The sequence below is a fragment of the Protopterus annectens genome, chromosome 15.part0, assembly GCF_019279795.1.
Source record: "Protopterus annectens isolate FY-2018-M chromosome 15.part0, PAN1.0, whole genome shotgun sequence".
Classification (NCBI taxonomy): domain Eukaryota; kingdom Metazoa; phylum Chordata; order Ceratodontiformes; family Protopteridae; genus Protopterus; species Protopterus annectens.
The window spans coordinates 277884061-277906288 of NC_056749.1; positions in this window are offsets into that span (position 1 = coordinate 277884061).

The window sequence follows — 22228 nt, forward strand, 5'->3', positions numbered from 1 at the left end:
GAACAGTCAAAGAGAACATGTCAGATCCCTAAGTCCATAGTGGCTGGCAGGTCTACACCAGAGAAATTTGAAGAAATCAGAAAGTGGTCTGAGGGATCAGCAATGGCCATTGCAGAGTCACCTACCATTGCCTGAAGCACTGACTGAGCCTGTGCTAAAGGCAAGGGCTTATTCTTTAACAGCTTTTTCTTTTTAGGTCAGTTGGAGAAAGGAACAGCAGGACCAGAGTAAGTATCCATGCTGTACCTGGGGAAGTTGTCTTACTGATGGTAGAAGGGGGTGGTCAGAAGAGAAGTTGTCACTTAGTTCACCTAAGTAGCACACAATCTTACTAAAATTATCAGTTCCTCTACAAAATTTTTCACAAGCAAATGCAATCCACTCCTTTAACAAAAACAGTCAATTTCCCCAAAAAGAACTATTTTGAAATTAAATCTGCATCTTATCACGAAGTGTGTGCAAGCATTACTTAAAACACATAGTTTCTGCCAAAAGTACACTTTTGATACATCAAATAAGTAATTTACATTCAAAACTGATAAGCCCCTACATTTTACACAGACAACAAAAAAGCAATTCTAGACAGTACATGCAGTGTTCGACTGACATCCTTGAAAAGCCAGAATTATTAAAGCAATTTGCTGTAATTGTGCAAGAAAATGGTAATAAATAGAAAATACCCACAACGTGTAGATAGAACAACCAAATAACAACGTACCCAGATGGAATGACTGTAGAAACCACTGCTCGTACAACAGGATACAGCAACGAAAATTTATTGTAAAACCACACAAACGATGCTCCGGTTAAGCGCTTTCAACTGTTATTACACAGTCTTCTTCAGAACAATCCATTACTCTTTCTTACATCCTTATATAGTCACCTTAATTGAATAATTAAAACAAAAAACCGCCAAAATTTTAAAGTCATACTATCTATATTCTCAAAGTTGCAACAATTGTAAATGTAGTAAATTATTAAATATACAGAACAATATCCGGCATTGTCTGAAAGACTTTTAAAATCTCTCAACTGTTGTGCAAAGCCATCCATATGCAAGTGTTGTAATGCATGCTAATTGCCAGAAATAAGTACATACAATTTTAAGTTGATCTACATTGTTTAAAATACATCTTTAAAAACATCATATTTATGTATATCATATATAGAACACTAAAAAACAATAAATAAAAATATAAATGTGTAAATGTATACATAAATTAATAAATTAATGATATAATAATAGTCACATCCACTTAAAAATTCTAGTGCAGTCAAATTAATAATTGGTGGAGATCAACAATCCACCATTTATATATTTGTAAAGTGGAACCTAGTTATATACTCCTACAACTGAACCTTCCTACATGCTCTAACACCAAAAATGTATTAATTTCCAGATAAGGCTAGAAAAGGTTTGATACTAATGTAATCATTCAACCCAGGTTTTCTCGTTGAATCAGTAAGGATCTGCCATCTGCTTTCTTTAAGAGCCAGCTCCATTTTCCAATTACCACCAAAAGGAACAAGATGAACTTGGTCAATGATGGTAAATTTGAAACTGTGTTCACTACCTTTTTCAGATATATGTCTGTATAGAGCATTTTTGGTGTCACATTTCTCTATCCTATACTGATGTTCGTACATCCTCTTTTTAAGCTGCCTTTCTGTTTTTCCTATGTAATGCGCATTGCATCGTGTACACAGGGCCAGATAAACTATCCCCTTGGAATTACAATTCCCCGTCAAGCTTGTAATATAAGTGCGGTTGATGTCATCCAATCTCAGTACTTTGTCATGGTTGATATATCTACATTGTTTACATCTCCCGCATTTAGTTGTACCTTTCGTATTTTCTCTTGAATCGTAAAACCTGATCTCACTAGTTCTCTCCAGCAAACGTTTGACGTTGGGAGCTGTCTTGTATACACATTTGGGATTTTTTGACACATTTTGAGAGTGCAGACAGAGAATGAGCATGTATGATTGCAGTCGTTAGTTTGTATACAAGTTACTTAAGTTAAAGTCAGTAAACTTCTATTGTGATGTGTTTGTATATAATAAAGCTGTTTGAACAGAACCCACAAAGACTCTTCTATTGTGTTCAAAGTAGGAGAGTGACAGGACTTTTTTGGAGATGACTGATAAAAAGGGATATCATCCCAAGCAAGAGGTCTCATTCTGTGGCCACCCCCACGATGACCTCACCACCCAGTTTCCTCCTCCATCTAAAATGGATGGATCTCCCATACCCACAATGGATATTGGAACAGTCAAAGAGAACATGTCAGATCCCTAAGTCCATAGTGGCTGGCAGGTCTACACCAGAGAAATTTGAAGAAATCAGAAAGTGGTCTGAGGGATCAGCAATGGCCATTGCAGAGTCACCTACCATTGCCTGAAGCACTGAGTGAGCCTGTGCTAAAGGCAAAGGCTTATTCTTTAACAGCTTTTTCTTTTTAGGTCAGTTGGAGAAAGGAACAGCAGGACCAGAGTAAGTATCCATGCTGTACCTGGGGAAGTTGTCTTACTGATGGTAGAAGGGGGTGGTCAGAAGAGAAGTTGTCACTTAGTTCACCTAAGTAGCACACAATCTTACTAAAATTATCAGTTCCTCTACAAAATTTTTCACAAGCAAATGCAATCCACTCCTTTAACAAAAACAGTCAATTTCCCCAAAAAGAACTATTTTGAAATTAAATCTGCATCTTATCACGAAGTGTGTGCAAGCATTACTTAAAACACATAGTTTCTGCCAAAAGGACACTTTTGATACATCAAATAAGTAATTTACATTCAAAACTGATAAGCCCCTACATTTTACACAGACAACAAAAAAGCAATTCTAGACAGTACATGCAGTGTTCGACTGACATCCTTGAAAAGCCAGAATTGTTAAAGCAATTTGCTGTAATTGTGCAAGAAAATGGTAATAAATAGAAAATACACTTCTATTAATAAAAAATAGTGGATAAGGGTTTCCCAAAGAGGTCTTATCTGTCTACAAGGAAGCTTTAGGCGGTCTGCTGATCAAGAGGAGCCTCAGGAAATGCAGCCATATAAGGCAACAATAAAGTACTGAAGATTTTTAGTCACTCTGTTTATGTGGATCCATCCAAAAGGGGTACAGTGACAGTGTGAGAAAAGAAAAAAAGCTTTTGGAAGCAGGCCAGTTGCTTGACAGTATACAGCACATAGGCTACTGCAGCAGTTAGAATGATGAATATAGGTGCCTTTGAAGAAAATTTTACAGATCTCTAAAGATGGCAGAGAAAAGGAGATGGCTCCTTAATGGAGTTTGAAAAAGCTGAGAGATGGACTTTAACTGATGAGTAGTTCAAGCCAGAATCAAAGACTTTGAATATTTATTCCAACATGGATGGGACCAGAGCTGTGAAGGGCTCTAAACCACAATCCATCACCCAAGTGGAAAAATAACTCCATTTATTCTATATGCTTTCCCGGTGTTAGGTAAACAAAAAAGTGTCTGAACCACCCTTTCTGGATACAATGAATCCCTAGCTACCAACAGGCTTACAATAAACATATGGTTAATCATAGGAACTGAAGACTGGGATATGGCTTGCCAGACAGGTGCAGCAATAGTTTCCTGGTGCAGCAATAGTTTCCTGGCTGACCATAGAGGGAGGGACATGTTAAGAAGGTGAGGTCATAACAAAGGGAGCTACATTTGCTAGGCCACAATGGGGCTATCAAAATGAGCTTGGAACTTGTGCATCTTGGTTTTCTCCAGAAGTCTTGGAATAAGGAGAGAGGAGGAATTGCATAAAGGAGGCCAGGAGTCATTTCTGTATAAATGTATTTCAAGGGATGTCCTCCAAAGTGAGGAATAAGGGAAAAGAAATTGATGCATTTGGAAATGGTTAGGGATGCAAACAGGTCATAACAAGACATCCCCCGATACTGACACAGAGTTTTGGTTACAGACTGATTGCAAGACCACTCATGAAGCATCTGCAAGCAATTACTGAACCTGTTCATAAATGAGCTGCCTTGTCCCTTGATCTGGCTGGTGAAAAGAAAGTGACTGAGAGTAAAGGCCTACTCCCAATGTCTCATGGCCTCACAACACAGGAAATGGGCAAGGGTTTCCCCCTTACCTGTTGAAATACTAAACTAGCATGTTCTCATATGAAATCAAGCATTGGGGACCATATAAACAGAGGCCACTGTGAGATCCAGCACCTTGAAACAGAGCATTGCTGTCACCAGTTAGGTCTGCAGAACTGATGAGACTATTGACTTTATGGATTGAATTCTTTCCTGTTGAAGAAATGCTTGGCAGAACAGTACCTATCCTGCAGCGGATGACTATGGTGAACTGCATAGACATCATTTGGGACTTTGCAGATTTCACAGTTATCCCTAAAGATCAGACTAGATCCATGATATGATCCCTGGAAGCCTTGCAGCTGTCCATTGTGGGGACCACCAAGGGCCAGTTGCTGATGTAAGGAAAGACCCCAGGTCTCCTATAGTGCGAGATGCACTGCAGCCTCCACCTCACTTTCTGAACACCCTGGGAGCTGATGCAAGACCAGATAGAAGAGACCAAAACTGAAAATGAAGGTTTTTTATGCAGAAGCAAAGACATATTCTAGACTCTTGTTACTTTGATGTGAGGGTTCTTATCCTGGAGGTCCAAAGTCAACATTCAATGTTTTTTATGTAATTAAGGAAGGATGGATTGCACTGTAACCAGGGAAAAGGGCTTCTTTGAATAAATTGATCTAAAGTTGTCAATCTTCATTTTATTCTTGACAAATGGGTTTGGTTCCGAGAATTGGAACAGTCTCGGCCATTTCTATAGCTCATGCAGCCCAAAAAACCCTTGAGCATCAACCCTACTGACAATGCATCTCTCCTAGTTACCCCAGATTTCATTTGCCGCTTTCCTGGACAGATGCATTTGCCTTTGCTCTTGAGCTAAGCAAGAATTTTTTGCTTATTACTTTGCCTTTCATTTTCTTCACCACTAAATTAAAAAATAAATAAATAAATAACAAAACTTAGGGCCCTCTACCATTAAGAAATGCCTGCAGTATGTCAATAAAATTCCTTCTTCAGACTCATATGCTTTGTATGTATATTGCTTTGGACTGCACCCACTGCAAGAAGAGTGCAGTACATGGCATGGCTTTAGCTAAAGAGCTGCCTTCACTGATGCCATATCTACACAAACAGAAGCAAGCAAAACTCACTTTTCATCACCTCCATCTTCTTCCTCTTCCTCTTTGAAGACCAAGTAGAGAAGCATGTCTGCCATCTTCTTCAGTGACATTGACAGTCAAAAAGCCGAACCCTCAGTGCCAAAAACCTCCTCAGCATCAACAGCCATTAGTACTGAAGCACTGACAGTCGAAATCAAATCCTTATTGCTAAAAAGCTCCTCGGCACCAACGGTTGTGGTACTATAGTATCAGCACTGACACCCTCTATTGCTTCTAAATCTCTGACACCAAGGACTTTGGTGCAGATTCAAACCCCTAGCTTGATTCCAAAAGTCTCAGGTCTCAGCTCTGAGCACTTCTTCTGCACAGACTGATTTGGCACAGAGAACTTATAGCTGGCAGTAGTCCAGGTTTCAGTATTCCCCATCCATTGATCTTTTTGCTGGGGAATTACTTGAGGTCCTTTTACATAGACCCAGGTCTCCCTCAGTGTTCTCTATCCGATTCATTCTCTGAGTTCTTTGGTAATATTAGAACCTCCTGTGGCTGTATCTGCCTAATCAGCCCCAAGGGGCAGGAGTTAATTCCAATCATTTCAGAGCTGTCTCTGCACATTGGGGCTTCAGCTCCAGTAATTCAGCACAGTATTCTTGTCTCGGAGGTGATTTCGCCAGAGTGGGGCGTGACTATGGTTCCGAGGCAGTCTATCTTGGTTTCAAGCTCCCTTCTGTCTTTGGGGGGGGGGGGTCCAGCCTTTGAGACTATGGAGAGTGCCTTTGCTGCCTCAGCCCCTCAGTTGACCTCTTCCTCCTTGAAACATACTCCTTCAAGTCCAGTTATCCAGCCTGTTCCTCCACTGGGGCAGTGAGTGCAAAAATCTCATAAGACTCAGATACGGATTCTTTCTTCTTTTGATACCTCACCATATCTTCCCCCTGATGAGGTTCCTCAGAAGAGGAAGCACTTAGATTTCCTGCAGAAATCCATCACTGAAGATACTGATTTTGATGAAGAAGAATGATTCCCCAGATCACTCCCTAATGATGTTTCCTTTGGAGACATCCTGGTAATTTTTGAAACAGAGGGGTGATTGGAAGTCCCAAACCCCTACCCCTGAGGAATCAGTATGCCTACAGGCTTCTCACACTCGCCCATCTACCTCTTGGGGTGACTACATCTGTGGATGAACTTATTCAGTTGTTTGCTCAGTGGGCATGGAAGGTGCCCAACTCCCTCGAACCTATCCCTTGGAGACGAGATAGAATTTTATCCCTTCCTGAAGATAAACTATTTTGGGCAAAAGCATTAGCAATAGATGCCATGAGCATAGTGGTTGCCACAAAAAAGGAACTGGCTGAGGAAAGTCCCTCTATCCATCCACACAACAGAGATTCCCAGATGATGGATAAGTTTGGCAAGCAGAGTTACCCTTCATCGACCTGTGCCTTTTGGTCCTTGAATTTTCTGGCACATTTCACCAGGCATCAAAGGGATCTGATCAAGAAGCTCTTGGATACCCTGGCAGGAGCTGTTTCTGAGGAGGTACAAGATAAAGTTGCCTCTCAGTTGGTTACCACGGGTTTGTGTCTAATTTGTCCATGCAGTTCATTGCACATGCAACTGAAGGGACTACTAGAGCAGCAGGTTCAAGTGTAGACATAAGGAGAGACACTTGGATGCGACCTTGTAACTTTGTGAATCCATTTAAGTCTTAATTCATCAGTGTACCCTTTCCTGGATCATCCTTGTTTGACCCAAAGGTTAGAAAAACATCATTCAGGTATGAGAAAGATGGAATGACCCTTTTTGCTGTGGGCATGCATTTGTCCACTCCTCAAAGATCTTTTTCCAGGAATCAGAGGTTTGGTGGGAAAGTGTGGTTCGAAATCCAAAGGGCCTTTTTGGGACACACACACACACACACACACACACACACACACACACATGGTGGAAGTTCCTCTAGGGGTAGAGGGGTTAACTCTAAGGTAAGAAGCTTCCCACATGGCAGAGATGGCCTGCAAAATCAGGATTTATGATATCTCTATTCCAGAAAACCTTATCGGTGTTTCTGAACAGAAGCCTGATTGCCTTCCTCTGGAGGCAGTCGGGATTCGCTTATCCCTGCACCAAAACGCCTGGCTGGAATTCAGAGGTTATACCATTCCTCCTTTCTCTCCACCCCATTTAAAAAAAAAATCCCCGATGTTCCACCCAGTTAGAGAGAACCAGTATTCCCAGAGATCCAAAGACTGCTAGAAAAAGAGTCATTCAAGAAGTCTCACCAGATAAGACATAGTCCAGAACTTACTCAAGATTCTTTAGTGCCAAAAACGACAGGGGACCGGAGACCAATTTTGGATCCCAGCCTATTGAACAAATCAGTTTGGTAAACAAAATTTCAGATGGGCACAGTATAGTCTATTCTCCCGTTGTTGGAGAAGGATGACTGGATGTGCTTGATACACCTTCAGTATGCGTATTATCACATAAAAATTGGCAAGCACTCCAGAAGGTCCTCCACTTCAGCCTGGGAGCCAGTCACTTTCAGTTCAGAGTTCTGCCCTTTGGTCTCACCACAGCTCCCATTGTGTTCACTAAATGCATGGCAGTAGTAGCAGCTCACTTGAAACTGCAAGGATTCTGGGTGACTGGCTCATTACCACTCTGACCAGGCATCTGCTGATAGTAGCAAGGAACTATGTCCTCCAGACTTGTTCAAACCTAGGAATAACTGAATTACAGAAAATTTCAACTGACTCTAACTCAAAAATTAGAGTTCATAGGAGCAATGTAAAATACAAAAATTTTCTTAGCCTCCCTTCCACCAGTGAGATTACAAAAAATCAGGGAACAAGTTTGAAGGATACAACAAGAAAGTACCTGCCCATCTAGTATTACATGCCCTAGGTTCAAATGGCAACTACAATAACTCTAGTTCCCCTGGCAAGATTTCATATGTGAATTCTTCAATAGCTACTTGTATCGCAGTGGTCAATACTTCACCAGCCTATGTCGGATCAGATTTTGATCACCAATCTTTGCAGAAAAGATCTAGCTTGATGGATGCACTCAGAAAAGATTTTTCTAGACCGCCCCTTTGTCCCACCACAACCCAAGGCCATAGTGACCATGTATACCTCCCAGATGGGGTAAGGTGGGGTGGGGCATTTTCTGGACAAGACAGTTCAAAGCACTTGGTTCACCATAAAGGCCAGTATGCATATCAACATTCTAGAAATGAGAGCAGTCCTTTTTAGCATCACAGGCCTTTTAAACTGTTTTCCCTCTAGGAACTATTGTGATTCAAACAGACAACATGTCAGTAGTTTGGTACATCAACAAACAGGGAGGAACCAAGTCTTACCCTCTTTGTTGAGAAGCACTAAGAGTGTGGCAGTGGGCAATTTCTTCCAACTTATTTCTGATGTCAGTGGATATTCCCAAGTGCTCCTATGTGACAAACTTAGCAGGCCTATTCTTCTACCTCACGAGGCAATCCCAAAGTTATAGAAAGGATTTTTCATCAATGGGGCCAGCCTTGCTGCAACTGCTTTGCCTTGTCTCTGAACAACAAGTGCAGCAACTACTTCACCTTAATCCCCCCACTGGGGGGAAGTCACCTGTGGACCCTCTTCTGCACATTTGGCTCCCGGACTTCTGTGTACTTTCTCCCCGATTTCTTTAATTCTGAAACTCCTACAGAAAGCAATCAGGTTGAAGAGCAGAGTTTTTCTCATTGCCCTTTATTGGCCTCAAGAAATGGTTCCACTTTCTCTGGCCTTACCTGATACAGCTCCGTTAGCTAGTGGTTTGTGTTCTGGCTTTACATGCATTAGTTCACAAAAACCTTGGACTCTGGATCCAGCTCCAGACCTGTTCTCTCTTCCACAAGATTTGATACACCCAAACCTCCTGAACTAACAGCATGGTTCCTCCAGTGCCGTTAATTACCAGGCAAGGTAAGCTTCCTTCCCCAATGCATAGAATTCTCTTAGCCTCTCATAAGCCAACTACCTGTAAACTCTATACAAGTAAATGTATGAGACGTACCTTTTGGTCCCACAAAAGGAATACTGACCCCCTTTCCGCACCCATAGAAAAGATCTTAGCATTCTTATCCTCTTTTTGATGCAGGAACTTCTCCTTTTACTATTAGAATTTAGCTGGCAGTGATTTCAAAATTTCATAATGGTTTTGGGAATTATTCCTTAGCATCACATAAACTTTAAGCATTTTTAACAGGAACTCTTTTGCTGAAACCCCCTTTTAAAGATCATATCCCTCCCTGGTATCTAACCCTAGTATTGTAGTCTATTGTTCAGTCTCCCTTTGAACCTTCTGCTGAATATGACCTAAAGTATTTATCTTAGAAAACCTTATTCCTGGTAGCAGTAACTTCTGCCAGGAGTAGTTCTGAAATTCAAGCTTTATCTTTAAGCCACCATACTTAATTTTTCATAAAGAAAGAGTTGCCTTAAGGATGAACCCCTCCTTTCTTCCTAAGGTAGTATCAGACACTAATATTAATCAGGCTATTAATCTTCCAGTATTATTTCCCAACATTTCCAGTACACCCTACACTTACTACATGTTCACAGACAGTTACATTTGTACCTGCACAGAACAAAAGATTTTCAAAAATCAGACCGTTTGTTTCCTTCTCAAGTACCAAGATTGGCAAACCAGTCAGCAAAGTAACTTTAGCCAAATGGCTAAAAGACTGTATATCCCTCATTTATGACAAAAAGAAAATTGATTTGTCTAGACTGGTAAAGGCTCATTCTACAAGATCTAGGGCTACATCAGCAGTTTTTCAATCTCGAGCCTCCATGGATGACATTTGTGCCACAGCAACTTAGGCTTCTCATACCTTTATTATTCATTACAAATTGGACCTGGTCTCCAGGGGAAGACCATCCTTTGGTTCAACGGTGTTCAGGAATATCCTTCCTTGAGTCTGGCCAAGATTTAAGGTAGCTAGGGACACTGTCCCATTGGTCCAGGATAAAATGAAGATTGACAACTTTAGATTTAAAAAAAAAAAGTTATGCACTCACCATAATGTACCATCTGTTGTCCATCTTCATTTATCCTTGACTCCCTTCCCTTCTTCCCCCAGCCGTTGGAATGTCCTTTAGCAGAACAGATATGGCACATACCTTTCTGTTCTGTTATAATGTCTGTTTATCTGTAATCTGCAAACCTGATCTGAGGTAAGTGGGAGTTGCATTGTGGGTATGGTTGACACTCGAGAGTTTTTTGGCCTGCGTGAGCTATAAAAACGGCTGAGACGGTTCCAGTTGTTGGAACTGAACCCATTGGTTAAGGATAAATTAAGATGAACAACGCAGATGGAACATTATGGTGAGTACATAACTTCTTTATTTAGGCCACTTGGACTGCAAACAGCCCTGGCATTCTTTTTCTTCAGAACTAAAAGCATGGAACAAAAGCCTAGTTCTTATTTGTACAGAGGAGCTTCTTCAGTTGCTTTCTTTTGTAACAAGCTTAGCTCCTTTTCTTGCCAGAGCCTTCTGACTAGATTAGATATTTAGTAGAAGGAAGGATTGTGTTCTGGGAAAGGGGAGGATGGGGATTAAAAACATTTCTGGGTACAAATGTCATCATGTGACGGCCATTCATGCAATCAAATAGAGGGACAGATGACCCGTGACTACCTTCACAGTGCAGAAGTCAGGCAAGACTTTAGGGAACTGTCTGTGGGACATCTTCCAGGGGGTCCATAGTATCCCTGTCCTTTCTGCTGAAGTTGCCCACCTCTGGGTTGGCAAACATTCTGAAAGTTGTTGCAGCTTCTGTGACTAAGGGTTCTAGAAAGGGTCAGACGCGGCCAGCAGCAGAACAACATGTCTAAAGTAAATTGATATAGCTGGCACTGCACACTAGAAAAGGTGCATTACAGACGTTGAAATGTAGCACGAAAGCCATGAGGGTCTTGCTCTCCTGCTCTTGTTTTTGTTTTTTTTTTTTCAATTCAGCCTTTACAGCTTGTTTAAAAACCAGGGTTCTATTTATACTCACCCTGTTTTTTCTTGTATTACTTAGATCAATATCCAGCAGAGAAATATTAGAGTTTTCTTGCACACCCAAGGAGTACTCCTAAATTTCCTTATTAAAGCCCTGCCACACCTCAGCTTTTCATTATTATTAACCTGCCCTCTGCCCTGTACAGCTATTTGAAAGTCTAAAAACTGCTGATGCATCACCCTTATGTCAAATGCTGACATAATTTGGTAAATTTCAGCTTCCTGTTAAATTCACCAAGGTTTCTCTAGCACTGCCTTTCTACAATGAGATGTCTGATTATGAGGAATGCCCAAGGCATGTGTCCTTTATGCCCAGAATGCACCACTACATATTTTAGTTGGAAATATTTAGACACCTTTCAAAAGTAGCTGCCTTATTTTAGTGCAAAAAAAAAAATCCAAAGGATGACAGTTTTCAAGTTTTTTGCCCCATTGCAACGTGCAGGCTGCTCTCTGTGGGAAGAGCATCAGCAGTTTTAATGTTTGCTTGTTTGCAACTAATCTATTGAGTCTTGTATATGTTTGTAAAAGTAGAATAACTTAGGTGTTCAGAAAGTGCAGCAAAACAATAAAGAGAGGTTCACAATTAGATTACTTGGGATGTATTGTGCAATAAGACCACACATGGATAAAGAAAGGCACTTATTAAGACAGCCCTGCAGTCTTCTACAAGAACTTCTCTTAAAAAAATCAGTGTCCAGCCTTTCTTTCCCCTGAAAGGTCAACATTTAATAAACTACTGCAAAAAATAGCTCACTTATATACCCTTACTGTGGCTAAGTGTACAAGAGAGAAATCCAAGAAAATTCCCTGAAATTCTCAGCTTTAGCTACCTTTCCTTCTTGGTAATTGTAGTCACCAGATTGTGCATTGCTTTTTCTGCACACACCTCTAAGGAGCTCACATTAGCCATTACCTCTGCAGTGATTTGTTTCAAATAAAGCACTTCCTTTTTGATGCACTGAATGTCAAGCTCCATGACAGTAAGGAAGTCTTTCTTCCTAGTTCTTCTTCTGATGCAATCAAATGTCCAGACTCTAGGAGTGAGAGCTCTACGTGGTACACTACTGCACCTTCTATTTTCATCCACATTTGGCTTCACATAATTGAATACATACATGCAGAGTATCATAGGATCAAGGGCAATACCTATGAGCATATTTTCAAGGATACCATCAAACTACTTTCATGTGTCATTTGCCACCTTCCCAGTCAAGGAAGACTAAAGGATAGACCTCCCAACCCTTTAATAGTAAGCTGACATTCTTGTCAAGAAACAAGTATTCCTTGTTAGCCATAGATTTAACAATAGAAATGTTAGCTATAGTGTCCCTTTTAGTAGTTTTCTTTTACCGCAGGTAGGCTAGGATATAGGTAGCGCCAGGTATCTGGGACCTTTACTTCTAAATATCCCACTCCATCACCATCATTAAGCTTCTGTCTCATAACCAGCTTCACTGGACAAATGTATTTTTAAATAGCCCATATTGTACCACATAGCTCCTTGTAACAAAAGTTTGTTCTCTTAGTGATGAAACCTGCCGAGGTATTTTATAAATTCCCTCAAGGTTAACCCTTAAATCTCTATGTGGTACCCAAACAGTCAATTTCTAGAAATTTGCACCATGTTGGATACCTACTGCTTCAGATCAGATACCATGACTGCACCACTTCTATAATCTCAGGGTGTTCGCTAAAGGCCTATGTCTACTTGCACTGTTTATTTAAAAAAAATGCTCTTTTACAAAGGAAGTAATCATCAGTTCTATTCTTTTAATATTAGTTCATTCTACCTACCAATGTAAATGGGTTTAGATGTTTTGAGAGTAAGACAGATGTGATCATAGGTTTGATATACTGTGGTATTCAGAAACTGTAGTAAAGGTAAACAAAGTAATGTGCTCAGAAATAGGAAAGGACTCTTGAGCAAGTCTGTAAAGGTGGGCTTAATGAGAACTGTACCCACAGACTGAAAAAGCATGTTACTTTATTATGCCTTGACATTTCCAACATTTTAACACTACTTTAGGATTAATTAATGTTTTTAATGATTTTAACATATGATGTATTTAAACAACAATATTTTTACTTTTACTAATTTGTAAATATCTGTCTCTTTAAGTTAATTATGACATCATGTGAACATATGCTTAAAAGGAGCCAGATTCATTAAGTCTTTATGTCTGATGAAGCGTTGGGTGTCAACGCGAAAGCGCTAACTTTTATCACTTGCTGCAGCTCCTGTTCGTTTGCAATAAATCAAGTTTCATTTAAACAGGTTGTTACTTGGAGTTATTTGCTGACAAGTTTGAATTCCAGCTGATGGTGCACTCTTTATTTTCTTTTCTATACTACTTTAGGACTATATAAACCTATTTATATTTTTACATGTAATTCTAGAGTCTGCCCACATGGTATCCAGCATCTTCATGTTGTTGTGTCTTTCGGCTTTTCCCGGTTAGGGGGTCGCCACAGCGGAACTCCGGTCCGCTAATGATTGGCAGTAGATTTTTATGTGCAGAGTTGCCAGCCCTGACACACAACCTTCAACGAAGGTATGCCCATTTACACATGTCTCCACACAGAAGACACTCTAGCTGAGAATCGAACAGGACAACGTCTTACTGTGAGGCGACAATGCCACCGCAGATCCATCTTCATGTGATTTCGATTATTTAGTCTACCTCTAGGTATCACACAATGCAGTGTTTGGCTTTAAAATATTACATCATAGCCCCTAAGCTCCTGTCACTGCATTGTATTATTTTCACACACACCCTGCTTTCTTTCAGTCAGTCAGTTTTAATTACCATTTCTTGCTTTTTCAATGACTACTTAAAAGCCAAACGGGGGTACTCTCACAGTACAGTATTCTCGCTGCCTGTTACTTCTCATTCTTTCTAAAATGGCTAATTTCCATTCTTTTGTTATGGCTGAGTTGTAGTTCTTAAACTCATCTTCCCTCCCCCTACAAACCTCCCCTTTGTATCTGCCAAGGTGCCAAAGATAATCTGGGCTGTTTGTTGCTGTGATGAATAGCTCACAGCAGCAGACTAAATTCATGTACTGTTGTCTTCTACAGGCCTTTCCCTACAGCCAGTGGGACACTTATTTTTGCTGCACCATAGCCTCTTTCTGTCCTCAAATTGTAAACCATACTCAATACTATTTGTTTTTAATATGCTGTTTGGCAAACCTCACAACTTAATTTTACAGGAATTCATGAGAAGAGACAATTACTAAATATGTTACAAAGGTTGTAAAACATAGAACATTGTTTTTAATTATCACTGTGATGCTCTTAAAACACTTCTGTTCAAAATAACATTAAAAACAATGCCATTTACTACAAACATCCTCATCTCAAGTCAAGCTTTTCGTCCCTATCTCACGATCCTGTTTTTAAAAAATGAGACAGTATGTTACTGTCTGAATTCCTACTGTTTGTCGGATAATTTCCCTATTAGCACCGTACAGTAAATGCTGCAGACATGCAAGATTAATCTTGCGGTTAAACTGCAGCTGCCATCAACCTTTTGGTTACATCACGGCTACTGTTAAGAAAACATAGTTCTTTTCTTTTTCCACACCCCCATGCTGACATCAGTGCTCCAAACAAACTTGTATCCTCCCCCATAATGTAATGTCAACAATCCCGAGGGAACAGGAACATTATTACATGCCATGTGTTCCAAAGGGAATGTATTTTGCCATTGTACCTCTTCAAAACTATACAAGAGTCATAGCTGTTTGGGCACCTGCAAAACCCACAGCTGTAGGGAGTTCCAGATCATAGCTCTCAACCTTCCATCACCAAAATATGGAACACTGTCTCTCATAATGTGTAACAAATTTGTCTTAGCTACTTTCCTAGATTTATCCAAGGCATTCGACACAGTCTCACATAATAAACTACTGTCTTGTCTCTCTGACCTCAGTCTTAACAACCCCACCCTCCTCTGGTTTAAAAGCTATTTAGATAACCGCCAACAATCTGTCAAATGGCATAACTCTCTATCCTCCCACTCCCAACCTCCTTAGGTGTACAACAAGGATCAATCCTAGGACCCCTTCTTTTGAATATCTTCACAAACCAACTCCACTCAGCTACCTCTAAAGCCGACACAGTCCAATACGCTGATGACACAACTCTCATATGCTCTGCACCCAACATCCAACTTCTCCAACAAAAAGTGCAAGAAGCCTTCTCTGCAATAGAGAACTGGCTTAACTTACAACTCATACTAAATCCCAAGAAAACACAACTAATGCTGTTCCACTCTACTAAAACGAGCAGCCTTACCTTCTCTATACTCTCCACCAGCAAAACCCAAATCACCCCTGTCACTGAGGCTAAACTCCTAGGAGTTACCACTGACCAGCAACTCAAATTCACAAAGCACATATCAACAACCATCACTAAAGTCCACAAAAAGCTAGGTTCCCTCTATCGCTGTAAACGTTATCTAACCACTGAATCTCGAATTGCAATAGTCAGAGCCCACCTCCTATCTACTCTACTTTATGCATCCCCAATTCTAACTAATCTTTACAAAACTGACCTTAATAAACTTTCCATCTGTTACAACAAAATTGCTAGATTCACTACCAATGCCAAATCACGATCCCACCACTGCCTTTCCCCTACAAGCCTTGCACTGGCTTGAATTTCTGAACCTATTAAGGTACCATCAACTCAGCCTAGCTCATCTAATTCTGTACTATCCCGAGAAAACCCCTGACCTGACTGACATGCTGAACGTCTACAATTCAAATAGACAACTTCGGTCCTCCAACAAAGCCTTAATCGAAACCATCACATGCAAAAACAACTCTGGGGAATCACTATTTGTCCATGAAATAGCAAAAATATGGAACAACCTTCTCCCCAACCTCAGACTACAAAACTCCACACCCTCCTTCAAAAGCCTACTTAAAACATATATCTTCACCAACCATCTATGCACCTGTAATTGACGCCTGAAGCCTTGTCCACTTATTCTTTCTACACCCCATCTGTCCTGGACAACACAAACACCATTTAACTATACCTATCCATGTGTGAGCAATAACCAATATACGAGTGTGTGTGGGTATATATATAAATATATATATATATATATATATATATATATATATATATATATATATATGTATATATACATATATATATATTTATATATATATACATATATATGCATGTGTATATGTATATGTATATATATATATATATATATATATATATATATATATATATATATGTATGCATGTGTGTGTGTACGTGTGTATATATATATATATATATATATATATATATATATATATATATGTGTGTATATATATATATATATATATATATATATATATATGTATTATTGCGTGTGTGTATATGCATATATATGTATGCATACTCTTTCATGTATATTTGCTTGAATGTATATATGGAAAACTTAAACATTTATATACTCATATTCAGTTGTGAAATATCTTGCAATGCTCTACCAGGTTCTTATCTACTCTCATTGTATATTCTGTACACTTGTATTTTTAACCAAAAGAGGGAATATCCTCTTATTGTATACTAATGTACGCTACTACTCTGTAATGTCTCTCTTGTAAATTGTTCTCTCTGTAAACTTATGGAGTTTTCCTCCCCAAGACTCCACTAAAAATGGACACTTGTTGTCAAGTCGGACTATCATGGCAAACAGATGTTAAATAAAATAATAATAAATGGACACAATGTAGAACATTTCCTGATGACTTGGTAACAACTTCAACTATGAAGCACACAGGATGGTTAAAATGTTTCTTTATGCTTATTAAAAATTCTTAAATGTAATATGATACAATATTATTTACAAGACATTTTAAAACTGAATGTGTAACAGCGACTTTCAGTGTTGACATGGACTTTAAGACTCAAAATGAGGAATGTTCGTCATAATGAGGTATACTTGAAAGGTATGTTCCAGATTATCTGTGGCGATGTGGAGCCCTGTAATGACCAAATCCCATCAGTTGAGTTATCAGAGAAAAGAAGAGCAGGAGGCTCCATGGTTTTTAACATTAAAAAAATCGTATAGCATACAGAAAAGAATGATGATGTCGCATTAGCGTTATTAGTACGACTGTGTCATACCTTTCATTTTCAGGGACATCCCTGATTTTGACTCAAATTTTAGCTCTGTCCCTCTTAATCCCTCGTAAAACCAGTGACTTTTGGAGCAAGGTGGTGAATTACACTTAATGAATAATGACAATAATTAAGAGTTATTGACTTATTTTACTTCAGAAAATGTGCATTAATTCATATGCTCTGATTATGTCAATGTTTCAAGTTAATAGCACTAATATTTTAAAAGTGTCCCTGATTTTTTCTTCACTTGTCCCTGATTCTGTTGAAAGTTGTCCCCGATTGGTGGAGAGGTCTGCTGTGTATTCTCCCCACAACATTTTAACTAAGCTCTAGTTGTGCCATGCTGCCCAAGTTGCTTCTTCACAAGTGCTCATTTTTTCTGGAAATTAATTAAACTTATTAACATCTGCAGATTCCATTCAGGTCCACATCGGTAAAAAAGAAGTTATGTACTCACCATGTGTTTTTCTCCATCTCACCTTCATTCTGCACTGGTTGGCTTCGGGACTGATCCTCAGTTCCAACTCGACTGTTTACTAAAGCTCGATGTCTTCAAGTAGCTCGTGGCTTATACCCTATACCAAGATGCTCTAGGGAATTCCCTAGATCTTGTTTGTTGGTATACTAATTTGTACATAAATAATTTCACCACTTTACAAACCCCGAAGAGGGTCAGAAAAATTAAACGCCAAATAAATCCTCTCAGTCCTCCAGAAGCCAAAGAGATTGACAACACACATGGGACTTTATGGTGAGTACATAACTTCTTTATGTGATGTTGTCTTATCTCACCTTTATTCTGTACTGGTTGAGACAGCATCCCTAGCACCATATTTCTTGGGTGGGACACGGGAGAATATTCTTCAGAACAGTGGACCCAAAGGCGGCCCTGTCCCTGGAGACCAAATGAACTTTGTAATGAGTAATAAAGGTATAAGCCCTTTGCCCAGGTTGCTGCGGTGCAAATGGTATCAATTGGCAGTTTTGCCCGAAAAGCAGAGGAGGTAGACATAGCTCTAGTAGATTTACCTCTTACTTTGTTGGGAAGTTGTTTGTTCTGTGATTTGTAGGCGAATGTGATGCAGTCTGACAACCACCTGGAGAGAATGATCTTAGCAACTGGAGCACCTTTTTTTACAGCCTGAGAAGGACACAAATAATTGGTCAGTTTTTCTAAAGTCCTTTGTTCTATGGTAAAAATGTAATTGCCTATATACATCTAGTTGGTGCAACATGTACTCTGCTTTATTGCCATACTTGGGGGGAAAAAAACTGGTAAGTTTATGGACTGGTTTAAGTTTGATTCTGAGCACACCTTTGGTAAAAAGGATGGATTTGTACAAAGTGAGAAACTGTCCTTGTGAAATAGCATATATGGAGGTTTGATAGATGATGCTTGTAACTCTGAAACTCTCCATTTGAAGTTATAGCCACTAAGAAAATTGTTTTCCATGTCAAAAACTTCAAGTCACAGGATGAAGCAGGTTCAAAGGGGGGGTGGGAATCATGTGGGATAATACAAAATTCAGGTTCCATGGTGGTAGAGGTGTTTTGATGGGAGGTCTTAAAAGCATGGTACCTTTGAAGAAGGCTTTGCAAAGCCAGTGGGACATAATGTTTGGCCCCACGTTTCCTATATGGAAATTCAAAATCGCTGCTAATTGAAGTCGAATAGTGGCTGCAGCTGCACAGTCATGAAATTGTTTTGCTAAAAACTGCAGTATAGAAGATAAAGAAGCAGAGAACAAATCTATATGATTTTCCAGGACCCATGAGGAAAATCTTTTCCATTTGCTGACATATAGTTTTCTTGTATAAGCCTTATGAGAGGAAATCAGAATATGCTGCACTGAAGGTGAAAGGTCAGGTAGCCTGGCTACGTTTAGAATCGGAGCAGCCAGGCTATCAATTTGAGGGTTTGAAGAGATGGGTGGAGCGTTCCCAACAGATTGGTCCAGAACTGGGTCCAGAATCCAAGGCTCCTCTTGAAGATCAAGCCACGGGAAGGGGAACCAGATTTGACAAGCCCAGTAAGGAGTGATCAGTATTTAAGGTCCTTCCCAATACACTGGCCTTCTGAAGAACTTTGGGTATCAATGGGAAGGGAGGAAAAGCAAAGAGGAGACCCGGGGGGGCCAATCATGTACAAGTGCATCCCTTGGAGATTCCCCAGGAGGGGGGATTAGCAGGGTCGGTCCGTGCTATTGGACTGCCGGACTGCAGCCCCCTCAAAACAAAAAGAAATAAAAATAAAAAAATAGAAAAAAAAAAGTTTTTAAAATTTTGCGGACTTCGCGCATGCGCAGTAGTCCCGACTACTGTGAGTCTATGCGCATGCTCCAGGCAGTCCGGCAGTCCCGATAGGGAAACATAAGGAGATGTCTGTGCACTTTTAAAGTGCACAGACTCGCTGGAAGAATGCATCGGGGCCAGACTGCAACAGCAGCAGTCGGGAATTAGGATTTCATTCTCGCGGGTCTAGTCGGGAATTAGGGGTTTGGATGTCAATCTCGCGGGTCTTTTCTTTGGAGTATTGCACATGCAGGATGTACATTGGTTGGATATTATAGAGAACAGACAGGAAAGTGTATGGTGCTTTTTACTTTTTGAATGTATGTCTGCTTTGTTTTTACTGTTTGAATGTACGGTGCTTAGTTTTTACTGTTTGAATGTATGGTGCTTAGTTTTTACTGTTTGAATGTATGGTGCTTAGTTTTTACTGTTTGAATGTATGGTGCTTCGGTTTTACTGTTTGAATGTATGGTGCTTAGTTTTTACTGTTTGAATGTATGGTGCTTAGTTTTTACTGTTTGAATGTATGGTGCTTAGTGTTTGAATGTATGGTGCTTAGTGTTTGAATGTATGGTGCTTAGTGTTTACTGTTTGAATGTATGGTGCTTAGTGTTTACTGTTTGAATGTATGGTGCTTAGTGTTTACTGTTTGAATGTATGGTGCTTAGTGTTTACTGTTTGAAGACAGAAGAAGGGACTGTGTGTGTGTGTGTGTGTGTGTGTGTGTGTGTGTGTGAGAAAGAAAGAGACAGAAAAAGGGACTGTGTGTGTGTGTGTGTGTGTGTGTGTGTGTGTGTGTGTGTGTGAGTGAGTGAGAAAGAAAGAAACAGAAGAAGGGACTGTGTGTGTGTGTGTGTGTGTGTGTGTGTGTGTGTGTGTGTGTGTGTGTGTGTGTGTGTGTGTGTGTGTGTGTGTGTGTGTGTGTGTGTGTGTGTGTGTGTGTGTGTGTGTGTGTGAGTGTGAGAGAGAGAAAGAAAGAGACAGAAGGGACTGTGTGTGTGTGAGAAAGAAAGAGACAGAAGAAGGGACTGTGTGTGTGTGTGTGTGTGTGTGTGTGTGTGTGTGTGTGTGTGTGTGTGTGTGTGTGTGTGTGTGTGTGTGTGTGTGTGTGTGTGTGTGTGTGTGTGAGAGAGAGAGAAAGAAAGAGACAGAAGAAGGGACTGTGTGTGTGTGTGTGTGTGAGAGAAAGAAAGAGACAGAAGAAGGGACTGTGTGTGTGTGTGTGTGAGAGAGTGAGAAAGAAAGAGACAGAAGAAGGGACTGTGTGTGTGTGTGTGTGTGTGTGTGTGTGTGTGTGTGTGTGTGTGTGTGTGTGTGTGTGTGTGTGTATGTGTGTGTGTGAGAGAGAGAGAGAAAGAAAGAGACAGAAGAAGGGACTGTGTGTGTGTGTGTGTGTGTGTGTGTGTGTGTGTGTGTGTGTGTGTGTGTGTGTGTGTGTGTGTGTGTGTGTGTGAGAGAGAGAGAGAAAGAAAGAGACAGAAGAAGGGACTGTGTGTGTGTGTGTGTGTGCGAGAGAAAGAAAGAGACAGAAGAAGGGACTGTGTGTGTGTGAGAAAGAAAGAGACAGAAGAAGGGACTGTGTGTGTGTGTGTCTGTGTGTCTGTGTGAGAAAGAAAGAGACAGAAGAAGGGACTGTGTGTGTGTGTGTGTGTGTGTGTGTGAGAGAGAGAGAAAGAAAGAGGCAGAAGAAGGGACTGTGTGTGTGTGAGAAAGAAAGAGACAGAAGAAGGGACTGTATGTGTGTGTGTCTGGTGTGTGTGTGTGAGAAAGAAAGAGACAGAAGAAGGGACTGTGTGTGTGTGTGTGTGTGTGTGTGTGTGTGTGTGTGTGTGTGTGTGTGTGTGAAAGAGGCAGAAGAAGGGACTGTGTGTGTGTGAGAAAGAAAGAGACAGAAGAAGGGACTGTATGTGTGTGTGTCTGGTGTGTGTGTGTGAGAAAGAAAGAGACAGAAGAAGGGACTGTGTGTGTGTGTGTGTGTGTGTGTGTGTGTGTGTGTGTGTGTGTGTGTGTGTGTGAAAGAGACAGAAGAAGGGATTGTGTGTGTGTGTTTGCGTGAAAGAAAGAGACAGAAGTAGGGACTGTGTGTGTGTGTAAAATGCCCCAGTTACTATATACTGGTGGCTAGAGAACAAATGATGTTGGGTAGAGATACTCAGGCTTGAACCCTGTACCTTGTATGCAGGTGTTAAGGACCTGAATTCTCTACCCACCACCATTTGTAAAAAAATTTCAGATTTTTGCCTCCTATTTGATCTGATCTGTTCCTCATAATATCTGTGGTTTCTAAATGTTGCAATGCTTGATATTTGATGGTGCAGTGGTAGTATTGTTGCTTTACGGCTGCAGGTTCTTGGGTTTGATTCTTGGCTGTGGTGCCTTCTGTGTGGGGTCTGCATCCTCTCCCTGTGTTTGTGTGGGTTTGCTTTTGTGTCCTCCCATGTTATAAAGACATGTCTGCATTATTTCTTCCTGGGCCTCTGCTGAAAATAGTTTTTTTGTTTGAAGTCAGATTGTCCTGATTAACAAATGTTAAATAAAATTGACAGGCATTTGAATTT